The sequence below is a fragment of the Rhodamnia argentea genome, chromosome 2 (assembly GCF_020921035.1).
Source record: "Rhodamnia argentea isolate NSW1041297 chromosome 2, ASM2092103v1, whole genome shotgun sequence".
Classification (NCBI taxonomy): domain Eukaryota; kingdom Viridiplantae; phylum Streptophyta; class Magnoliopsida; order Myrtales; family Myrtaceae; genus Rhodamnia; species Rhodamnia argentea.
The window spans coordinates 21,949,082-21,957,406 of NC_063151.1; the positions used below are offsets into that span (position 1 = coordinate 21,949,082).

At 39.1% G+C, this 8,325-nt stretch overlaps 1 pseudogene; it reads right to left on the reverse strand.

Annotated features, from left to right (window-relative positions):
- Window positions 1-323: 323 nt before the first annotated feature.
- On the reverse strand, window positions 324-8,325 carry LOC115751419 (annotated as a pseudogene).

An 8,325-nucleotide genomic window follows, 5' to 3' on the forward strand; every position in this document is an offset into this window, starting at 1 on the left:
TATCTAACTCGACGATTTATGCCATTGCATTGCCAGCTTCAGACAAAGCTCTACAATCACAAGAACCTATGCAGGCCAATACATCATGTAGATTAGTTATAAAGAAATTGCATGTAATTATCTATTTAAGTGAACACTTGAACCATTGTGATTTATTTTCTCTATGTATTGGTTAATTGCACAGGGATTCTTGAAACTCAAAATGAAGCAATGGAAACGAAACCTAGTGACTAAATGCATTGCCACTACATCAAGTCTTATCGTCTCTACCATTGGTGGATTTTCAAGAGCCGATGGTAATTTGATGGGCCTACTAAATGTGCTTATCCACCAATGGTAGAGACAATGAGACTTGGTGTGATGGCAATGCATTTAGTCACTACGTTTCTTTTCCATTGCTACAGTTTGAGTTCCAAGAATCCCTAAGCAATTAATCAATATACTGAGAAAACAAATCACATTGGTTCAAGTGTTCCCTTTAAACAGTTAATTACATGAAATTTCTTTATAACTAATGTACATGATGTATTGGTCTGCATAGGTTCTTGTGAATGTGGAGCTTTGTCCCTAAGCTAGCTATGCAATGGAATAAATCGTCGAGTTAGATATACCCAACACATTCTGTAAACACAGGTATTTAGGACAATAACAAAAATCTTATTCCTAGTTATAATGTTATCTTGTGTTCCAATTATTTTATATTCAATGTTAGGAATTAGGATCTTAAGGAGAATTAAGCAGAATTGACAATTAAGTCGTCGTATCGATATGCATTCTCGCTCGAAATATTATTGCTTGAGCAGATGGTGCCAAACACAGACACAACGGCAACGTTGATCAAGAATGCCATGAAGAATGTGAACCCGCTTTCTATGAGGAAAAATCGGCAGGTGTCCTGCATAGATCGATGAGATAAAATAAAAGTGCACTTTTTTTTTTGGGATAATTGGAGAAAAAAAATACATGTTTTAAAGCATTGACAAGAAATGTTTCCCTAAAAACATGAATGTATAACGTAACGTAAGGATATTTTCATGTTGCTATTAACAAAAAACATGTATGGAGAAATAGAACGCACATTATACTGTCTAAAGAATGGCCTTGCTTTTTTAATACAGAATAAAATCTACAACAAAGAAAACTTTAGACAGAAAAAGAAAATCGATAGCGAAGTTAGGATTTTCGTACTTTGATGCCGCGGACCGATCTTGGAACTTTCCTGGACAAGGCCAAAGTAGAATGGAGGAATAGGTGATGCCTCTTGACAAGCAATAGAACTATTAAGTCTAAAAATGGCACAAGCGATTTCATATATATCTAATGAAATAGACAGGTATGAGATGTAGTATAAAGTGATATCATACGGAATTACGAGTGCACCAAACAAGGCGATGGCGTTGTTCCCAGAGAGCATGGGGATGAACATCTCCTTCAGGACCTTCGAAGTGGAAGGCTTCACGCAGCTCAGTTCGCTGAAGAGACACTCAGCTCAGTTCGCTGAAGAAACACGCCATTACGAATACCTATGTAGCTATCAACATTTTAAGATTCCAAATCTAATAAAGGAAAATCGAGAACGACATTTTTAGTGGATCGAAACCATCACGGTACCGAAAATTGGATTGTCAAGTTGTTGTAACTATTATATAAATGGAAATTTCAAGTAACTATGTTGGAAATATGGGACAAATTGAAGGGTGGATGAATGAGAAATTGATGCTCAAAGAACAACCTTGAGTTGGAAGTGGGAAGTGGAAAAACACTAGTCCCACATTGAAAAGAAAGAAGGCTTTAGAGTGCTTTATAGATAGTTACCCCCATTTTGAGTGGTAACTGTCACAACACAAGTACTATGCCTCGCGCACGGGCGCAGGGGGTGCAAATCCCAGGCCTCCACGGAGGCCCAACGAGCTGAAACTTGAGCGCGAGCGCACGACCTGCGTACACGAATGCAAGACCGAGAGGTGGGCCTCGCGAAAAGCCCAATTTTGCCTTCCGATTTATCTTTCCAACTCAAATTGTTACAATTTTTTGTGCTGAATTGATTCTGTCGTTACATAATAACGGCAGATTTAATTGGCCGTTATAGTTCAATTTCCGAAACGTCCCCCGCCGACCCTAGAAGTAGGTGGCTTCCCATCCAAAATTTTTGGCTCGTCCGAAAAATCCTCTCTCTTTTCTGCTCTCAGCATTTGCATTGTTTTCGATAGTGTTCGGTTCCGCTTTGTTCGGGTTCGCCGATAGCCTTGAAGTGCGTGCTTGCTTCTTCGCCGCCAACCGTTGTATCCTGGGAGACAGACGTTCATAAAACTCGAGCACGTAATAGAGGGGGCGAATCTATTTTAAGGAAACCGTGTCAAACACGGGCCTCGGTATTATTTGTATCAACACCGTTTCTTTTCAATATTATTATTGCAATTCCATTTGTTTCCGGTTCTGTGATTGTACTGTTCTAATTTCAATTTTACTACGTTATCAATTTGTATACTGTTCACGACATTTATATTATCGCCATATTGAATTTGGTTACAATCTTAAAACAGATTCGTACTTGAAATTCAAATGGCTATCGGAAACGAAGTTGTTGATGTGCCCGCCGACAACATCAACCAAAGCACCGTCTCTGCCTTAGCTGTCCAATCGCCTGGATCATCCTCTCGCCCTCGCTGCGGTTTTCGTCCACCATGGTGAGAAACCCGAAAAGTTCAACGGATCGAACTTTAAAAGGTGGCAGCAAAAGATGATGTTTTACTTAACAACCTTGAATCTTGCGAGATTCTTGACCGAGAAAGCTCCTAAGCTATCCGAGGGACAAACGGATAAGCAACCCTTCAACGCTGTTGAGGCATGGAAGCACTCTGACTTCCTATGTAGGAACTATGTCATGAACGGTTTACATGACTCGTTGTACAATGTCTATTGTGCAATAAAAACAGCAAATGAGTTATGGGAATCCTTGGACCGGAAATATAAAACAGAGGATGCCGGAGCAAAGAAATTTGTTGTCGGTCGATTCCTTGATTATAAGATGGTGGATTCTAAAACTGTGATTAGTCAAGTGCAAGAAATTCAAGTGATCTTGCATGAGATTCAGGCTGAAGGCATGATCTTGAGTGAAACCTTCCAAGTAGCTTCTATTATTGAGAAGCTACCTCCCGGGTGGAAGGATTTCAAGAACTACCTCAAGCACAAGCGAAAGGAAATGAACCTGGAGGAGCTGATTGTTAGACTTCGAATCGAAGAAGATAACAGAGGTTCCGAACGCAGAGGGTTCAATCCTACTACGGCTAAAGCAAATGTTGTGGAGCATAGGCATGGCCCCAAGAACAAGAAGATTGTCAAGCCAAAGTTGGGACCAAAAGGAGGAGTTTCCAAGAACAAGTTTCAAGGAAAATGCTTCAACTGTGGCAAGATGGGTCATAGATCCGTGGATTGCAGATTTACAAAGAAGAAGAGTTATGAAACAAATATGGTGAATGACATCGCTCAAGACGTGTCAGATATAAATCTCTCTGCAATGGTTTCTGAAGTGAACTTGGTTGGGTCCAATCCGAAGGAATGGTGGATTGACACCGGTGCCACTAGGCACGTATGCTCCAATAAGGACCTGTTCACAACTTTCGAACCAATTATTGGGGAGAAAGTTTTCATGGGAAACTCTGCCTCTTCTGCTGTCGAAGGCCAAGGGAAGGTACCGCTGAAGATGACATCCGGAAAAGAGCCGACTCTGAACAATGTCCTATATGTGCCAGAAATTTGAAAGAACCTGGTCTCTCGGGTCTTGTTGAACAAGCATGGATTTCGTATGGTATTCGAGTCGGACAAAGTTATTTTGTCTAAATCTGGAATGTATGTGGGGAAGGGATATGTAACTGATGGGCTTTTTAAGCTCAATGTAATGACAATTATCAATAAAGATAATAAGTCTTCCGTTTATTTGCTTGAGTCTTCCAATTTATGGCATGGTAGACTAGGACATGTTAATTATGATACATTGCATAGATTAATTAACTTGGAACATATACCCTCATTCCAAATTGATTCAAAACATAAATGTGAAATTTGTGTTGAGGCAAAATTAACCAGATCATCGTTTCAAACAATTGAAAGAAACACTGAACCCCTTGATTTAATTCATAATGATGTTTGCGATTTGAAATTCATGCAAACAAGAGGTGGTAATAAATACTTTATTACTTTTATCGATGATAGCACGAAATACTGATATGTGTATTTGCTTAAAAGCAAAGATGAAGCCGTAGAGAAATTTGTTCTCTATAAGAATGAAGTTGAAAATCAACTTAACAAGAAAATTAAAAGATTGAGAAGTGATAGAGGTGGTGAGTACGAAGTACCAATTGGTGAATTCTGCGCACAACACGGAATTATACATGAAGTAACCGCACCCTACTCACCTCAATCAAATGGTGTTGCTGAACGTAAAAATCGCACATTAAAAGAAATGATGAATGCGTTATTAGCGAGTTCAGGTTTACCTCAAAATATGTGGGGTGAAGCTATTTTGTCAAGCAATTACCTTTTAAATAAGGTACCTCGAAAGAAAGAGGATAAAACCCCTTATGAGCTATGGAAAGGTAGGAGACCATCCTACCAATACTTACGAGTGTGGGGGTGTCTTGCAAAAGTGGCTGTTCCAACACCAAAGAAAATAAAGATAGGTCCTAAAACGGTGGACTGTATCTTTATAGGCTATGCACATAACGATAATACATATCGATTTCTTGTACATGAATCGAAAATTTCAGATATACACAAGAATACGATCATGGAATCTAGGAATGCATCATTCTTTGAAGATGTATTTCCTTGCAAATCCAATGATGGATCAAGTTCGTCTAAACGAACGAATGAAACTATGAATGGAAAAAGTCATGATTCGGATCATGAACTAGAACCCAGACGTAGCAAAAGAGCAAGAGTGGAAAAATCATTTGGAAATGATTTTCTAACTTATTTGTTAGAAAATGAACCATTGAACTATGTAGAAACCGTGAATTCTTCCGAGGGACCTCTATGGAAAGAAGCAATAAAAAATGAAGTTGATTCTATTTTGCGGAATCATACTTGGGAGCTAGTGGATCTTCCTCCCGGTTGTAAACCTTTAGGGTCTAAATGGATCTTTAAAAGGAAAATGAAACCAGATGGCTCCATTGATAAGTATAAAGCCGGACTTGTAATCAAAGGGTACAGACAACGAGAAGGTTTAGATTACTTTGACACTTATTCTCCAATGACGAGAATAAACTCCATCAGGATGATACTTGCAATTGCAGCATTGCGAAATCTAGAAGTACATCAAATGGATGTAAAAATAGCTTTCCTAAATGGTGATTTGGATGAAGAAATTTACATGGAACAACCCGAGGGTTTTACGGTTCCAGGGCAAGAAAGGAAAGTCTGTAAAATGGTGAAATCATTGTATGGCCTAAAACAAGCGCCAAAGCAGTGGCATGAAAAGTTTGATTATGCAATGATTACCAATGGATTTAAGATCAATGCATGTGATAAATGTGTCTACATTAAAGAGACGGAAAATGGCTATGTCATTTTGTGTCTTTATGTAGATGACATACTCATTGTTGGTAGCGATGACAAAATGATCAAATCTACCAAGAATATGTTGAATTCAAGATTTGACATGAAAGATATGGGACTTGCTGATGTGATTTTAGGAATTAAAATCACAAGAATGTCAGAAGGTCTTATTTTAAACCAGTCACACTATGTGGACAAGATTCTTGAAAAATTCAACATGAATGATTCTGGTATTGCTAGAACACCATTAGACAATAGTCTTCATCCGTCCAAGAATAGAGGAGAGGGTATTTCTCAAATAGAGTACTCTAGAGTTATTGAAGTCTAATGTACTTAATAAGTTGTACTAGACCGGATATTGCCTATACGGTTAGTAGATTGAGTAGATATACGAGCAATCCGAGTGCCGATCACCGGAAAGCAATAGTGTGAGTACTTAGGTACTTACGGTATACTCGGAATCATGGCCTGTATTATACCGGATACCCAACTGTTCTAAAAGGATATAGTGATGCGAACTGGATATTTGATATAAAAGACTCAAAATCTACTAGTGGATATATATTCACATTAGCAGGTGCGGTTGTATCTTGGAAATCCCGTAAACAAACTATTATAGCCAGATCCACAATGGAATCTGAATTCATAGCTTTGGATAAATGTGGTGAAGAGGTTGAATGGCTACGCCATTTCTTAGAGGATATTCCAAAATGGCAAAAACCCGTGCCACTAATTTGTATACATTGTGACAGTCAATCTGCGATTGGAAGAGCACAGAGTAACATGTATAATGGTAAGTCTAGACATATACGTCGTAGACATAATACCATTAGACAACTACTCTCAACTGGAATTATCTCTATTGACTACGTAAAGTCAAAGGATAATATTGCGGATCCGCTAACCAAAGGGTTAAATAGAGAATTAGTTGAAAAATCGACAATAGGAATGGGACTGAAGCCCATGAAAGAATAAGTTGATATAAAGGAAACCCAACCTAGTTGACTGGAGATCCCAATATCTAGGTTCAAAGGGACAACCTAATTATATAAACTTAGTGATGTCACTGTGGGGGTTTATCCCTAAAACCATTCCTATAAAATATCGGTGATATTGTAAGGAAAAAGATACCAATTTTTGCTTTAATGATTCTTAAGTGAAGTAAACAAATTACTCAAAATTAAGTAATCACCTATGTGAGAGAGAAGTGAGGCCGCTTCAAAGGAGAATTATTTAGGGCTAAATTCTTTAGAAACTCTCGCAGAACCAGGTTGATGTTCATGGCCAAAACGAACATAATCATGAGAACCGAACAAACGTTTAGATGATTCCTGTGTGAAGTGTATGGTTCATTTACATGAGAAAGCGGGGCAGTTCAAGGACATCATGTCTACTGAACAGCTAGTAAAGTAAATACATTTTCATAAGGAAAGGTTCAAAGGGTAACACCTACCTATCCTATGCAGGTTTCAATTGTTGAACACTATCACAGAGTCAAAACTAAAACAATTTTCATTCATGTGGGGGATTGTTGGAAATATGGGACAAATTGAAGGGTGGATGAATGAGAAATTGATGCTCAAAGAACACCCTTGAGTTGGAAGTGGGAAGTGGAAAAATACTAGTCCCACATTGAAAAGAAAGAAGGCTTTAGAGTGCTTTATAGATAGTTACCCTCATTTTGAGTGGTAACTGTCACAACACAAGTACTATGCCTCGCGCACAGGCGCAGGGGGGTGCAAATTCCAGGCCCCGACGGAGGCCCAACGAGCTGAAACTTGGGCGCGAGCGCACGACCCGTGTACACGAATGCAAGACCGAGAGGTGGGCCTCGCGAAAAGCCCAATTTTGCCTTCCGATTTATTTTTCCAACTCAAATTGTTACAATTTTTTGTAACGGTTGCCGAAATCGATATTATAACGGCGGATTTAATCAGCCGTTATAATTCATTAGCAAGTTAATGTTGAAACGGCTGCTGAATTGATTACGTCGTTACATAATAACGGCAGATTTAATTGGCCGTTATAGTTCAATTTCCGAAACGTCCCCCGCTGACCCTAGAAGTAGGTGGCTTCCCATCCAAAATTTTTGGCTCGTCCAAAAAATCCTCTCTCTTTTCTGCTCTCAGCATTTGCATTGTTTTCGATAGTGTTCGGTTCCGCTTTGTTCGGGTTCGCCGATAGCCTTGAAGTGCGTGCTTGCTTCTTCGCCGCCAACCGTTGTATCCTGGGAGACAGACGTTCACAAAACTCGAGCACGTAATAGAGGGGACGAATCTATTTTAAGGAAACCGTGTCAAACACAGGCCTCGGTATTATTTGTATCGACACCGTTTCTTTTCAATATTATTATTGCAATTCCATTTGTTTCCGGTTCTGTGATTGTACTGTTCTAATTTCAATTTTACTACGTTATCAATTTGTATACTGTTCACGACATTTATATTATCGTCATATTGAATTTGGTTACAAACTACACCCCATATCTCTGCAGGCCAAGAAGCACAAGCGTGCTGCAAACCGATGAAGAAAGCTCCAGCTCACACTGGGAGGTGGAGAATAGGATTGGTGTGTGATCTTCGTTAATAAGGGTGGTTATGAAATGATTAAATGAGCATGTGTATAGGTAGAGGGTCGTTGTCCCTTACCCGTTTTCTGTGGTTATGTGTTTTGTTTGGCAAAAGCCAGTCTAAATGGATTTGGTTATGTGTTTTCCTTTTCTTTTTTTTGTAAATCGAGGCACATGACACCAAGTGCTTTACCTTCCAT